Source organism: Vulpes lagopus, chromosome 22 (genome assembly GCF_018345385.1).
Source record: "Vulpes lagopus strain Blue_001 chromosome 22, ASM1834538v1, whole genome shotgun sequence".
In the NCBI taxonomy this organism is placed as follows: domain Eukaryota; kingdom Metazoa; phylum Chordata; class Mammalia; order Carnivora; family Canidae; genus Vulpes; species Vulpes lagopus.
In genome coordinates, this window is record NC_054845.1 from 10847355 (window position 1) to 10860178 (window position 12824).

At 45.2% G+C, this 12824-nt stretch overlaps 1 protein-coding gene across 5 annotated transcripts in view; it reads right to left on the reverse strand.

The window, feature by feature from the left end:
* ALS2 (alsin Rho guanine nucleotide exchange factor ALS2) overlaps positions 1-2741 on the reverse strand; it is a 69548-nt gene extending 66807 nt beyond the window's left edge. For 4 of the 5 annotated variants that reach the window (XR_005985034.1, XM_041737333.1, XM_041737332.1 and 1 more), the window contains exon 1: positions 2673-2741. The gene's annotated coding sequence lies outside the window, so the exon portion shown is untranslated. The other variant, XM_041737331.1, reaches the window with a different exon arrangement.
* Between the last annotated feature and the right edge of the window lie 10083 nt (positions 2742-12824).

Below are 12824 nucleotides of genomic sequence, written 5' to 3' on the forward strand. Positions count from 1 at the left end.
TTTTTTGTTTGTTTTTTTTTAAAGGCAGGAATGTCTGCCTTGGGCCCAGGGCGCGATTCTGCGGTCAGGGATTGAATCCCAGATCCCACTCCTTTCAGGGAGCCTGCTTCTTCCTCTGCCTGTGTCTCTGCCTCTGTGTGTGTGTCTCTCTCATGAATAAATAAATTTTTTTAAAAAAGCACTACAAGTAAAATCTCTAATATAGCTGGAGTATGTGCTAGGTTTAATTCTACAAAGTTATGAAAAGGCTAAATCATCTAGAAGTCAGTAAAATCCTCACAGCATTCTGAGTCTGAGAAAGGGTTGCTCAACCTCATACTACATAAAAGCGGGCCTTCTTTTACACCATCTCAAAAATCACCAGTCTTCACCTTCCTTCGTAGTTTAACTCATACCTTACCTAGTGTCATATTAATACAAAATCATGAAAAGTTTTTTTACAAGTCAGTCATATTCTTTGGAAATACCTTTAAAATGGACCCAGCAGTACTACAAAAACCCATGTTTTTCATATAAAGGTAGAAGATTAATAGTCCTTTTTCCATCTAATCACACAAAACTGAAATCTGTTCTCAGTGAAGTTCTTCACACACTCTGTATCTTTAACAGTCAAAATGCCCAAAGTTAAGTGTTTCAAAAGACAACCTAAACTCTGAAGGTTGAAACAGAAGAGCTATTCCAGTTCACATTGCTTCACTATACTTAAAAAAATAAGAGGCTTACCTGATGCAACTCAAACCGCCCCCAAAATGACCCATTTGGTACTTTATTTTCTGGATCGTTATCTTTTCAAATAATAATATTGTGAAACAGCTTTGAATCTTTTTGCTATAACTATGAACCCTAAATATGCCAATACTACCCATACTTAATAAACTAAGCAATAAATTTAAACTCGGTATAGATTCTAAAAACATCTCTTCCACATTAAAATACCCCTTTATTGGATACCAAAGTTACTACGAACCAACAGAGAAACTATTTTCTGTAAATATTAAGTCAATGCATCAAAAAACTATCTGAATACTATCCCTTGAATTTAAAAAGTGCATTATAGTTCTTTTCTAAAAAATATTCAGTTCTCTTTCCCATTTAGAAAACAGGGAGTCAGTGTGGGACATGAGACAGGAGAAGAAGAAATAATCATAAAAATAGGTAACGTGTACTGAATATCTACCACCGCCAGGCACGGCAATAAACAGATGACCCATTCAATGTAAAGGTGCTGTTATCAGGAAGGTACTTCAATCTTGAGTCTAGAAATCAGAAAATAATTTAGAGAAGTTAAGCAACTTTCTCCAAGTCAAAGAATAAGTAGATGTGATGTACGGTCTGTCCAAATCCGAAGCCTAAGCTTACGTTCTTAAGATTAAAATATCGCAATATACTGCAAAAGCAAATTTTTATTTTTTTTATTTTTTTAAAAGATTTTATTTATTCATGAGAAACAGAGACAGAGAGAGAGAGAGAGGCAGAGACACAGGCAGAAGGAGAAGCAGACTCCACGCAGGGAGCCCGACGTGGGACTCGATTTCGGGTCTCCAGGGTCACGCCCCGGGTAGAAGGCGGCGCTCAACCCCTGAGCCACCCGGGCTGCCCGCAAAGCAAATTTTTCACTGCTTTAAATTCTTTAGGTGCTCAAGAACTCAAAGGTCCAGTGGTCACTCCGAATCATTCATAGTCCTGTATGAACTAGGGGGAAAAGCTGGACCCATAACCCCGGTGAATTGATACCTGTTCGGAATGAACACACGTCACACAACCTTACTCTTTAGAGCCTTTCAAAGAACATCTGCAGCCACCAACAAGCCTAAAGGCAAGAGACGAAAAGCTGTGTGTCTGCGCTTAACAGTTCTTTGCTTCTCCGTCCTGGATGCGCCGCTCCGGCCGGGGTGCTTTCCTGTGCCCTCGCCGCCCCGAGCCCCGAGCCCCGAGCCCCGAGCAGGACTGTGCAGCGCTTGCGCCGACGTGTGGGTGCTCGTCCCCAGAGCGGCCCCAGTTACCCCACGGACCAACCAACACCGGGGGGTCAGGACCACTTCCTAATGACCGAGCTCTGCTCCTCTCCCCCTTCGCTCCTCAAGAACTTCTCACCTCCTAATGGCTCGCCTGGCACGCCAGAGGACTTGGTTAACTACGAACTCTCGGTATCAAGGTCCGTTTCTCCCTGCGACCGCCCTTTCAAGCCACCGAAACCCCCAGGTGCCCCCGCCCCCGCGGTCCGCATCCTGGGGCACTCACCGAGGCTCAGGGCCAGGGGCTCCGGGTCGTGCGCGGGGCGCCCCGGGGGAGCACTCAATACCTCCTCGGGAGCGCGGGGAGCGAAGGCAGCGAGGGGGGAGGCGGGGGGGCGCCCAACAATTTCCCGCCGCGGAGACCGATGCAGCAGCGCCCCGTCTGGGGCCGGGGCAGAGGGGCCGAGGGGAGAGCCGGCGCGGGACAGGGGGCCGCGTCGGTGCCCCTGGGCGGGCAGGCGCCGTCCGTCCGTCCGTCCGTCCGTCGGTCTGTCGGTCGGACGCAGGCTTTTTGGAAGACGCGGGTCCCCAGGCGCGCTCCCGGGCCTCGGCCCGCGCCTCCGCCCCTCCCTCCGCCCCCGGCCTCCCGCACACCGAAGAGCCCGGCGGGCCAGCCCTGCGAGGCCGAGGGCCGCCCAGAGACGCGCCCGCGCTCACCTGACGCTCCACCGGCAGCACCGCGGTCTGCACCCGGCGCGAGCGCTCAGCCCAGCGGGTCCCCGAGATCAGCTGATTCACGGGGGGCGGGGCCTCGGGCGGCGGGGCGGCGAGCTCGCGTGAGGGCGGGCGGGGATACCCCTGAGTGGGCGGGGCTACACGCCGACGGCGTCTGATAGCGATCAAAATTATCCGAGAGGCCTCAGGCGCTGCGGGCTCGGTCCTCCGCGGTGTTGCCCCTCCCTCAGGACGGGGCGGAGCCACCAGCCCTAAAACGCGCTTGGGCGGTGACGTAACACGGACTCGCCGGGGCCTAACTACCCGAGAGCTTCCATGGTAACGGGTGGCGATGAAACTAATTGCGAGCTGCAGGCGTTCTGCTGCCACCCCAGACTGCGGAAGTCAGAAGGATAAGTTCGCTACCCATTCAGGGAAAAGGCTAAATGGTCTTCAAACTGCGTCTATGGAGTCTACGCTACCGGTAGTCGCTTCTGCCCCCCGCGAATGACGTCATCGCCGAGCAGCGCCCATGGGTCCTAGTGCCCCCACTGTTTTGACTTGGTTGCAGCCCCAAAAGGTGGGATGTGGTTGGAGGAAATGCATTGGTACCTCTTAAGATTCCCCATAGGGTTGCCCAGCGTACAATCTGCGTAAAACTAGTTTACGTGTTCGGCGCGCAGTTTCGCGACAGTCTGCTGGGCGCAGCCACAGCCCCTCCTCGACCGGGCTCGCAGCCGGTGAGTCCTCCCGGGAGGATTTTCCGGAGCCGCCACCCTCGGCGCAGGGTGGGTGCGAGCTCGGTGCTGGTAGGAACCGGGCCATCCTTGGGCCTCCATTCAGGCCACGAGAGACAGAGGTGTGAAGTTCCTGTGCATCAATGGGTGTATCCCGTTCACCCTGAGCCCCATCGCTTCCTTGATTCTCCACCCACCTGCAAATGCAAAATCGTTGGGTCCGCAGCAATTCAGCCAACTTTGTCCACTCTTGCACCAGTGCTTCGGACGACGGAACCTCGAGAATTGGCAGCAACGCAAACCAAAGGTGCAAAGGACTTGCAGGCGGCCAGGCAATCTTGCTAAGCCTGCAAACACCCCTTTAATACACAACTACTGGGAATTCCTACTTTTCCCATCGCCTGTTATTCACAACCTACACACATTGGAAACTGAACTCTACCTACCCACCCCACCCTCCCTTGGTAGACAGTTTTTTGTTTGTTTTTTCAAACATTTTATTTATTCGTGAGAGACACAGAGGCAGAGGGAGAAGCAGGCTCCGTGCAGGGAGCCCGAGAGCCCGACTTGGGACCCGATCCCGAGTCTCCAGGGTCACGCTCTGGGCCAAAGGCAGGCGCTAAACGCCTGAGCCACCGGGGCTGCCCAGTAGACAGTTTTTAAAATAAAAATTTTAAAACTGCTTCCTACTTTTCTGGGGAAAGCGCTACCACTTGGGATTCATTTCCCTGACTCCCACCAGCCACTATTACAAAAGCTACCCGCCCTAGCCTTCCTTTCCTTCTCCCTCTTTCTCTTTAGAAGAGCTGTTCTGCGCTCTCAAAATTAATCCCTCCACCTGAATTCAGGATCCCTTCCAATCCCCTAGGGGCTTTGCTTCATTACTTATCCCTTCCCTTTTGTTTATTTTCAATCTTTGCTTTTATTACTCCTACTCCTCGGGATATAAGCCTGTTCCTTCCTTTTGCCTCTTTAATGTCTTTTTCTTCTGTTCATTTAGTTTGCAGCCTACTTTTTTTTTTTTAAGATTTTATTTATTTATTCATGAAAGACACACAGAGAGAGGCAGAGACACAGGCAGAGGGAGAAGCAGGCTCCATGCAGGGAGCCCGATGTCGGACTTGATCATGGGACTCCGGGGTCATGACCTGAGCTGAAGGCAGATAGATGCTCAACCCCTGAGCCACCCAGGCATCCCTCTCCCTCTACTTTCTGACCTCCCAATCTTTCTCATCTCAATCTGCAATCTCTTTCTCAGGTCTAATGAAACTAGTAGTCACCTAATTTTGGAACCTAGTGAGATAGTCTGAGAATGGAATGAACCATTCTGTGCAACTAGAAAGAAAGAATATATGTATTGATATGGAATGCTCTAGAAGTTAGTTCTTAAAAGAAAAAAAAAGGTAAATGCTGAGTCATGTTTATTATATTCTACCAATTGTATGTTGCAATGTGTGTTTGAGAGAGAGAAATATATATCCTTGTCTTTGTGTTTACATATGTGAGCTCTGAAAGGATATGTTAAAAGGTGACTGACCCTGGGGAAGAGAATTAGGAACCGTGGGAGGAAAACTCACTTTTCACTCTATGGCATATTGCGTTGTTTAAACTTTTAAGTTGGGCAGCCTGGGTGGCTCAGCGGTTTAGCGCCTGCCTTCAGTCCAGGGCATGATCCTGCAGACCCGGGATCGAGTCCCATGTCAGGCTTCCTGCATGGAGCCTGCTTCTCCATCTGCCTGTATCTCTGCCTCTCTCTCTCTCTGTGTGTCTCTCATGAATAAATAAAATCCTTAAAAAAATAAACATAACTTTACAATTCTGGTTTTAATATACTTTTTTACTTATTTAAAAAACTTTTAGGGATCCCTGGGTGGCGCAGCGGTTTGGCGCCTGCCTTTGGCCCAGGGCGCGATCCTGGAGACCCGGGATCGAATCCCACATCAGGCTCCCGGTGCATGGAGCCTGCTTCTCCCTCCGCCTGTGTCTCTGCCTCTCTCTCTCTCTCTCTGTGACTATCATAAATAAATAAAAATTAAAAAAAAAAAAAGAAATCTCAATAAAAAAATAAAATAAAATAAAAAATAAAAAACTTTTAAATGTGAAAAGAGTTATTTTCAGTCTTCCTTTCCCATGTTTCCTCCTTGACTTATGGGACACACTCCTTCTGGGTTTTCCCCCTATTCCTTCAGACCTTTGCTTTGCCTTTTCAGACTCTTTGTTTCACCTGTCCCTTAAATTCTTGGACTGAATAAGTATTTATTGCATGCTTATTATTTGCCAAACACTCTTCTAGGCACTAGACAAACATGATAATGAACAAAACAGACAAGGGTCTCTGCTCTAATGAAACATGCACTCTGGTAGTGTGAAGATAGTCTCCAGAGGTGGCAGCCATCAATTCTTCCCTCCATGTATACAAATGCCACTCTTGACATCAAGACATGGAGTCTATTTCCTCTTCATTTGAGTATGAGCTAGGTTTGCGATTTTTTTTTTTTAACTAAAAGATTGTGGCAGAAATGAAGTTCTGGGGCTGCTGAATCAAGGCCTTAAAAAGATCTGGAGGTTTCCACATCCCCTCTGAGAAGCCAGCTGCCATGCTCTAAAGAAGCTTCAAGTATACTACAGGTTGATAAAAGACAACATGAAGAGTTAGGCCACATGGAAAAGCATTAAGTACCAAAACATAAGCAGAGCCTTCTGGGACCTTCCAGGCCAATCCAGTTCCTGGCTGAATGCAGTTGAGTGATACCAGCCAGTGCCAAGAGGAATAGAAAACAGCCTAGGCAAGCCCTGTCTGAATTTCTGACCCAAATTCCCCCCAAATAATAAATTGTTGCTTTTAACCACTAAGTTTTGGGGTGATTGGTTATGCAGCAATGCCTGAAACAAGTGGGAAGAGTGAGAGCTAAAAAACAATATTGTGGTGACTGGGCTATAAAGAGGCAAAAAATGGAAACAGTCAATAAAACTAAAAGGCATCCTATGGAATGTGAGAAGGTATTTGCAAATATCAGATAAAGGGCTAGTATCCAAAATATAAAGAGCTATCAGACTCGACACTCAAAACACTAAAAATCCAGTCAAGTAATGGGCAGAAGACATGAACAGACATTTATCCAAAGAAGACAGACAAATGGCTCCAGACACATGAAAAAATGCTCAACATCACTCACCATCAGGGAAATACAAATCAAAACCACAGTGAAATACCACCTCACACCACTTAGAATAGCTAAAATTAACAACTCAGGGAACCAAAGATGTTGGCAAGGATGCAGAGAACAGGGAATCCTCTTGCACTGTTGATGGGAATGCAAGCCGGTGCAGCCACTCTGGAAAACAGTATGGAGTTTCCTCAAAAAGTTAAAAATAATGAGCCCTGGGTGTTATTCTATATGTTGGCAAATTGCACACCAATAAAAAATAAATTTATAAAAAAAAAGTTAAGAACTATTTTATGACCCAGTAATTACACTACTAGGTATTTATCCAAAGGACACAAAGTAGTGATTTGAAGGGACACATGCACTCCAATGTTTGTAGCAGCAGGGTCTACAAGGAGCCAAATTATGGAAAGAGCCCAGATGTCCATCAACAGATGAATGGATAAAGAAGATGTGGGGTGTGTGTGTGTGTGTGTAAAATATTAGCCATCAAAAAGAATGAACAATGTGGGTAGAACTAGAGAGTATTGTGCTTAGGGAAATAAGTCAGAGAAAGACAAATATGCGTAAGTGCATATTAATGTTGTAGCTGTTGTTTTCACAAACAATAAAGTTAAGAGAATAGACAGCGAAGAGTGTGATTGTACATAAAGTAAGCAGGAAAACTCTCCTAAAGGAACTTATCTGAACAGATCTGTAAGGAAGTGAGGGTGAGCTTGTAGATACCTGGCCCTTCAGGCAAAAGGAACAAGTCACTTGCAAAGGCTGGCCCTTCAGGCAAAAGGAACACATCACTTGCAAAGGCTAGGAGGGCAGTGTGGCTAGAGCTGAAAGAGTTTGAAAAAAAAACTGAATGAGGCTAGAACTGAATGAAAAAAGGTTGAAAGGTAATAGATAAGGTAGATAATTATTTGATAGTAGAGACAGATCCTTTGGGTCATGGACCGGACTTTGGGCTTATCTGAGTGATATGGGCAATCACTACAGAGCCATCTGCGGCCATTGTTGTAAGCTGGCTTATGGTTTTTTGTGTGTTTTTAAGATGTTATTTATTTAGGGGCACCTTTGGGTCATGTCGTGATTCCGGGATCCAGGGATCCAGTTCCGCATCGGGCTCCCTGCATGGAGCCTGCTTCTCTCTCTCTGCCTATGTCTCTGCCTCTCTCACTGTGTCTCTCATGAATAAATAAATAAAATATTTTAAGAGAGAGAGAGAGCCAGCGAGCACAAACAGGAGGAAGGGAAGGCAGAGGGAGAGGGAGAAGCAGGCTCCCTGCTGACCAAGGAGCTCAATGCAGGGCTCTATCCAAGCAGAAAGCAGAAGCTTAAACTGAGCCACCCAGGTGCCCCTGGCTTCTGTTTTAAAGAGACAACTCTTTGGCTCTGTACAGAGTAAAGAGCTTAGGTAGAAGCAGAGATCAGAAAGAGGCCATTAGGGATCCCTGGGTGGCGCAGCAGTTTGGTGCCTGCCTTTGGCCCAGGGCACAATCCTGGAGACCCGGGATCGAATCCCACGTGGAGCCTGCTTCTCCCTCTGCCTGTGTCTCTGCCTCTCTCTCTCTCTCTCTCTCTCTCTCTCTCTCTCTCTCTCTCTGTGTGTGTGTGTGTGTGTGTGACTATCATAAATAAATAAAAAATTAAAAAAAAAAAAGAAAGAGGCCATTACAATAGTTGAGGCAAACAAATGACGGCTTGGCCTGGAGTGGCAATGGAGAAGGCAAAAGGAGTTAGATTCTTATTGTGTGGTACCAAGTATTCATATTTGAGCATGTTATAGTTTATATGGCTATTAGGCAACTGAGTGGAGATGTCAAGTAGGCAGTTGTCTATAGGAGTCTTGTGTTAAGTAGAAAGGTCAGGGCTTTGAAACTTGCTGATGGAAAAGTGAAGTAGTCTGAGGCCTGAGTCCTGGGACACTCCTCTATTTAGAGATTGAAAAGATAGGAAGGATCTAGTTCCAAATTCTGCTGGGTTCTCTGAGTGGGAGTAATACTTGTGTTTGAAAAACAGAAAGAAGGCAAAACTATCTAGCAGAGTGTGTGAGAGGGAAGAATGGTAGCATATGAGGTTGTAGTGATTATGTAGGAGTTGGGAGGCCTAGATATCAGTTTCATTTTTACTCCAAATGCAGAGGAAATCATCAAGTTTTAAGTGGATGAGTCATTTGAAAGTTCATTCTATGTAGTGCTTTATGTGTACTTTGCTTCATTACACTGAATATTAAAAAGAAATTTACTCAAAGGTTGAGTGAGACTTAGTAATATTAATATTTTTGCTTAAGTTCATTCTAACTGAATATATTACAGGAGAGTAAGAATAGAAGCAGGGAGACCAAACAGGAAGTATGTATTGAGTCAGAGGAGAGATGATGATGCCTTGGACTAGGGTGATTGTAGTATGAATTGAGAATTACATAGATTTGAAATATCCTCTGGAAGCACAATTGACATAATTTAATGATGGATTAGACATGATATTTGATTCATATGCTGTCTGGGTTCTTTCTTGAACAACGGATTCATGGTTATTCCATTTTCTGAACTGGAGAAGACTAAGAACCAGCTTGGCATGGTTCAGGGGTCTGTTTTTGGCATATGACTTGGGGATACCTTTTTGGCATCCAAGTGGAAATGTCAAATTGGCAGTTGGCATCTAGGGAGAAATCGGGGCTAGAGATAGAGATTTGAGAGTCATTTGCACACAGGAGCCATTCAGAGCTAAAAGGATTAGATGAAATAATCTGGGAGGAAAGTGGAGATAAGAAAGTGGAGATAAAGACTGAGCCTGGGGTTGCCCAAACTTGGAAGTTGAGCAGAGGAGGAGGCAGGAAAGACAATTGCAGAGAAGCCCCCACAGAAGTAGGAAAAAACCTAGAGAAGGGCCCACTTCACAGAAATCAAAGAAGCTTTCAAGAAGAGTGGCATGATAAATGGTGTTGAATGTTGTTAAACGGCAGAGATTAATTAGGTCTAATGAGCCTTTGGGTTTGATAAGATGGAATCTCTGGAGACTTGGCAAGAACAGGTTCAATGGTGTCACAGAAGCTTTACTGGAGGTGAGTTAAAGAGAGAATAAGAGGTAAAGAAGTAGAGACATCCCCAAGAAGTTTTGCTGTGAAGTGGAATAAAAACTTCGGGCAGTAGCTGGAGGGGGGTGTGAAGTTAAGGTATAGAATAGATACCCAAAGCCCACGCATTAAAAAACCCCAAATGGTTGATATGGCAAACCTAGATTTCCTATTGCAGAAAATGTGACCTTGCGGGTCATCTGGGTAGCTCAGTGGTTGAGCGTCTGCCTTTGCCTCAGGTCGTGATCCTGGAGTCCAGGGATCAAGTCCCGCATCAGGCTCCCCACAGGGAGCCTGCTTCTCCCTCTGCCTATGTCTCTGTCTCTGTGTGTCTCTCATGAATAAATAAATAAAATCTTTTTAAAAAAGAAAATGTGACCTTACAAAGAAAAAAGATATTTAGATATGTCTTTCTATAGCTTGTTATAGACTCAATGCTGTCAGCACACAATCTGAGTTGAATCTGTTTATAAATATAAGCTCTTTTAGCATGGCATGTATTATACTAATTTGCAAAACTGTATGTCTCTCTTGTTAGAGTCTAAGCTCCCGATGTTTTTCTCATTTGTAAATTCCCTAGAGAATAGCACAGCATCTTGCACTTTAGTAATTGTTTAATAGAATTATTTATTGAGATCTAGCAATTTAACAATTTGTTGGGGGCACACAGATGGCTCAGTAGGTTAGTGCATATGACTCTTGATTTCAGCTCAGGTCCTGATCTCAGGGTTGTGAGATAAGGCTCCACATTGGGCATGGAGTCTGCTTAAGATTCTCTCTATATAAAATCTTTTAAAAAGCCGGGGGGGTGGGGGGGAGTGGAGGGCAGCCCAGATGGCTCAGCGGTTTAGTACCACCTTCAGCCCAGGGCCTGATCCTGGGAGACCCAGGATTGAGTCCTGCATGAGGCTCCCAGCATGGAGCCTGGTTTTCCCTCTGCCTGTGTCTCTGCCTTTCTCTCTCTCTCTCTCTGTCTCTGTCTCTCATGAATAAATAAATAAAATCTTTAAAAAAAATTCTCTCTCATCCTGCCCCTCCTGCACTTGTGCTCTCTTACTGTCTCGAGCTCTCTCTCGCGCGCGAAACAAACAAGCAAACAAAAAATTTGTTGAAATGCAGTTCATTTGATATAGACATGAATACTTGCCCCCTTCTGCCAGCTACCCTGACTGACATTGGTTCTAGTTCTTATCCTCTGATTGGCCACCGGGAGGAACTGAAAAGTGATTCTCCCACTATCCTATCCTTAAAAGTTACATAAGACAAGGATGTTTCTGGGCTCAAAGGGCAGAAAGATTGAAGCAATGGTTTACCTGCCCTGGGGCAATCAGTAGGTCCTTGTATGAATGTGTATCTGTTGGTGGATGTATGCGCGCACGTGCACGCGTGTGTGTGTATGTGTAGTGGAGGTGATGCAGCTTGTGGAAAGCAATGATATGTGGGCAAATTTTAATAACATTGCAATACAATATATTTTATAATGTACTATTCGGAAAATGCTTCATGTGTATTTTATTCTCAAAACACCCCATGATTGGTGTAATTATTCCTAAAATACAGATGAAGAAACTGGGGTCCACTGACTTTTCCAAGTTAATCCAACCATTCTAAGTGAGTGAGGATCTCAAACCCAGGTCTCCAAATCTAGCTCTTCAAACTCCAAATCCTATCTTTCTCCTATTTCAACTCCTACTGGATAAAGGTGTAGAATAGAGAGTTCAGGGGCCAGGTAAAAAGTAGAATTCAAAAAAGAGATGATAAAGCTTGACAGAAGAGAAGTTGCAGGGTTAGTAAAAGCCACTATTTGAAACTGAAAATAAGCCACTATTAACTAACTGAGAAAACTCCTGCATGGCTCAGTTGGTTAAACATCTGCCTTCAGGAAACAACAAATGTTGGAGAGGATGCGGAGAAAAGGGAACCCTCTTACACTGTTGGTGGGAATGTGAACTGGTGCAGCCACTCTGGAAAACTGTGTGGAGGTTCCTCAAAGAGTTAAAAATAGACCTGCCCTACGACCCAGCAATTGCACTGTTGGGGATTTACCCCAAAGATTCAGATGCAATGAAACGTCGGGACACCTGCACCCCGATGTTTCTATCAGCAATGGCCACAATAGCCAAACTGTGGAAGGAGCCTCGGTGTCCATCGAAAGATGAATGGATAAAGAAGATGTGGTCTATGTATACGATGGAATATTACTCGGCAATTAGAAACGACAAATACCCACCATTTGCTTCAACGTGGATGGAACTGGAGGGTATTATGCTGAGTGAAATAAGTCAATCGGAGAAGGACAAACAGTGTATGTTCTCATTCATTTGGGGAATATGAATAATAGTGAAAGGGAATATAAAGGAAGGGAAAAGAAATGTTGGGAAATATCAGGAAGGGAGACAGAACATAAAGACTCCTAACTCGGGGAAACGAACTAGGGGTGGTGGAAGGGGAGGAGGGCGGGTGTTGGAGGGGAATGGGTGACGGGCACTGAGGTGGACACTTGACGGGATGAGCACTGGGTGTTTTTCTGTATGTTGGTAAATTGAACACCAATAAAAATTAATTAAAAAAACAAAAAAACAAAAAACATCTGCCTTCAGTTCAGGTTATAATTCCAGGGTCCTGGGATTGAAGCCCACATCAAGCTCCCTGCATCTCCATCTGCTTCCCCCTCTCTGTCTTTCATGAATAAATAAATAAAATCCTAAAAAAAAAAAAACAAAAACCCAGCAATTGAGAGTAAGACTCATGGGATGACAGTATACAAGGACATACCTCAGAGTGGAGTCAAAATGAACAAGTAAACACTGGTTCTCGGCTCCTACTCTATGCACATATGTGTATATATGTGGGAGTGGGACTGTACTCACATACATATATAAATGCTATTATTTAATTAATAGCCCATCTGAATGGAGTATAAGGTACAGTTCATGCCTTCAAAAAATGTACTTACCAACTTGTTAGGAAAGCAATCAAAATAATGATTAGAATGCACACTTCAACAATCAGTGATCCAGGAGTTCGGCCCTGAGAGAGATTGGGGGGTCAGGGGTAGGAGAGGGATCAATGAAGCAAGGAAAGGTTCAAAGCAGAGTTGTACCAGTCAGGCAGGACTTGAAGGAGGAGCAGGTCCAGAGGAGGGAGGAATATGACAGATGAGAAACACTGGAAAGTTCAGTCA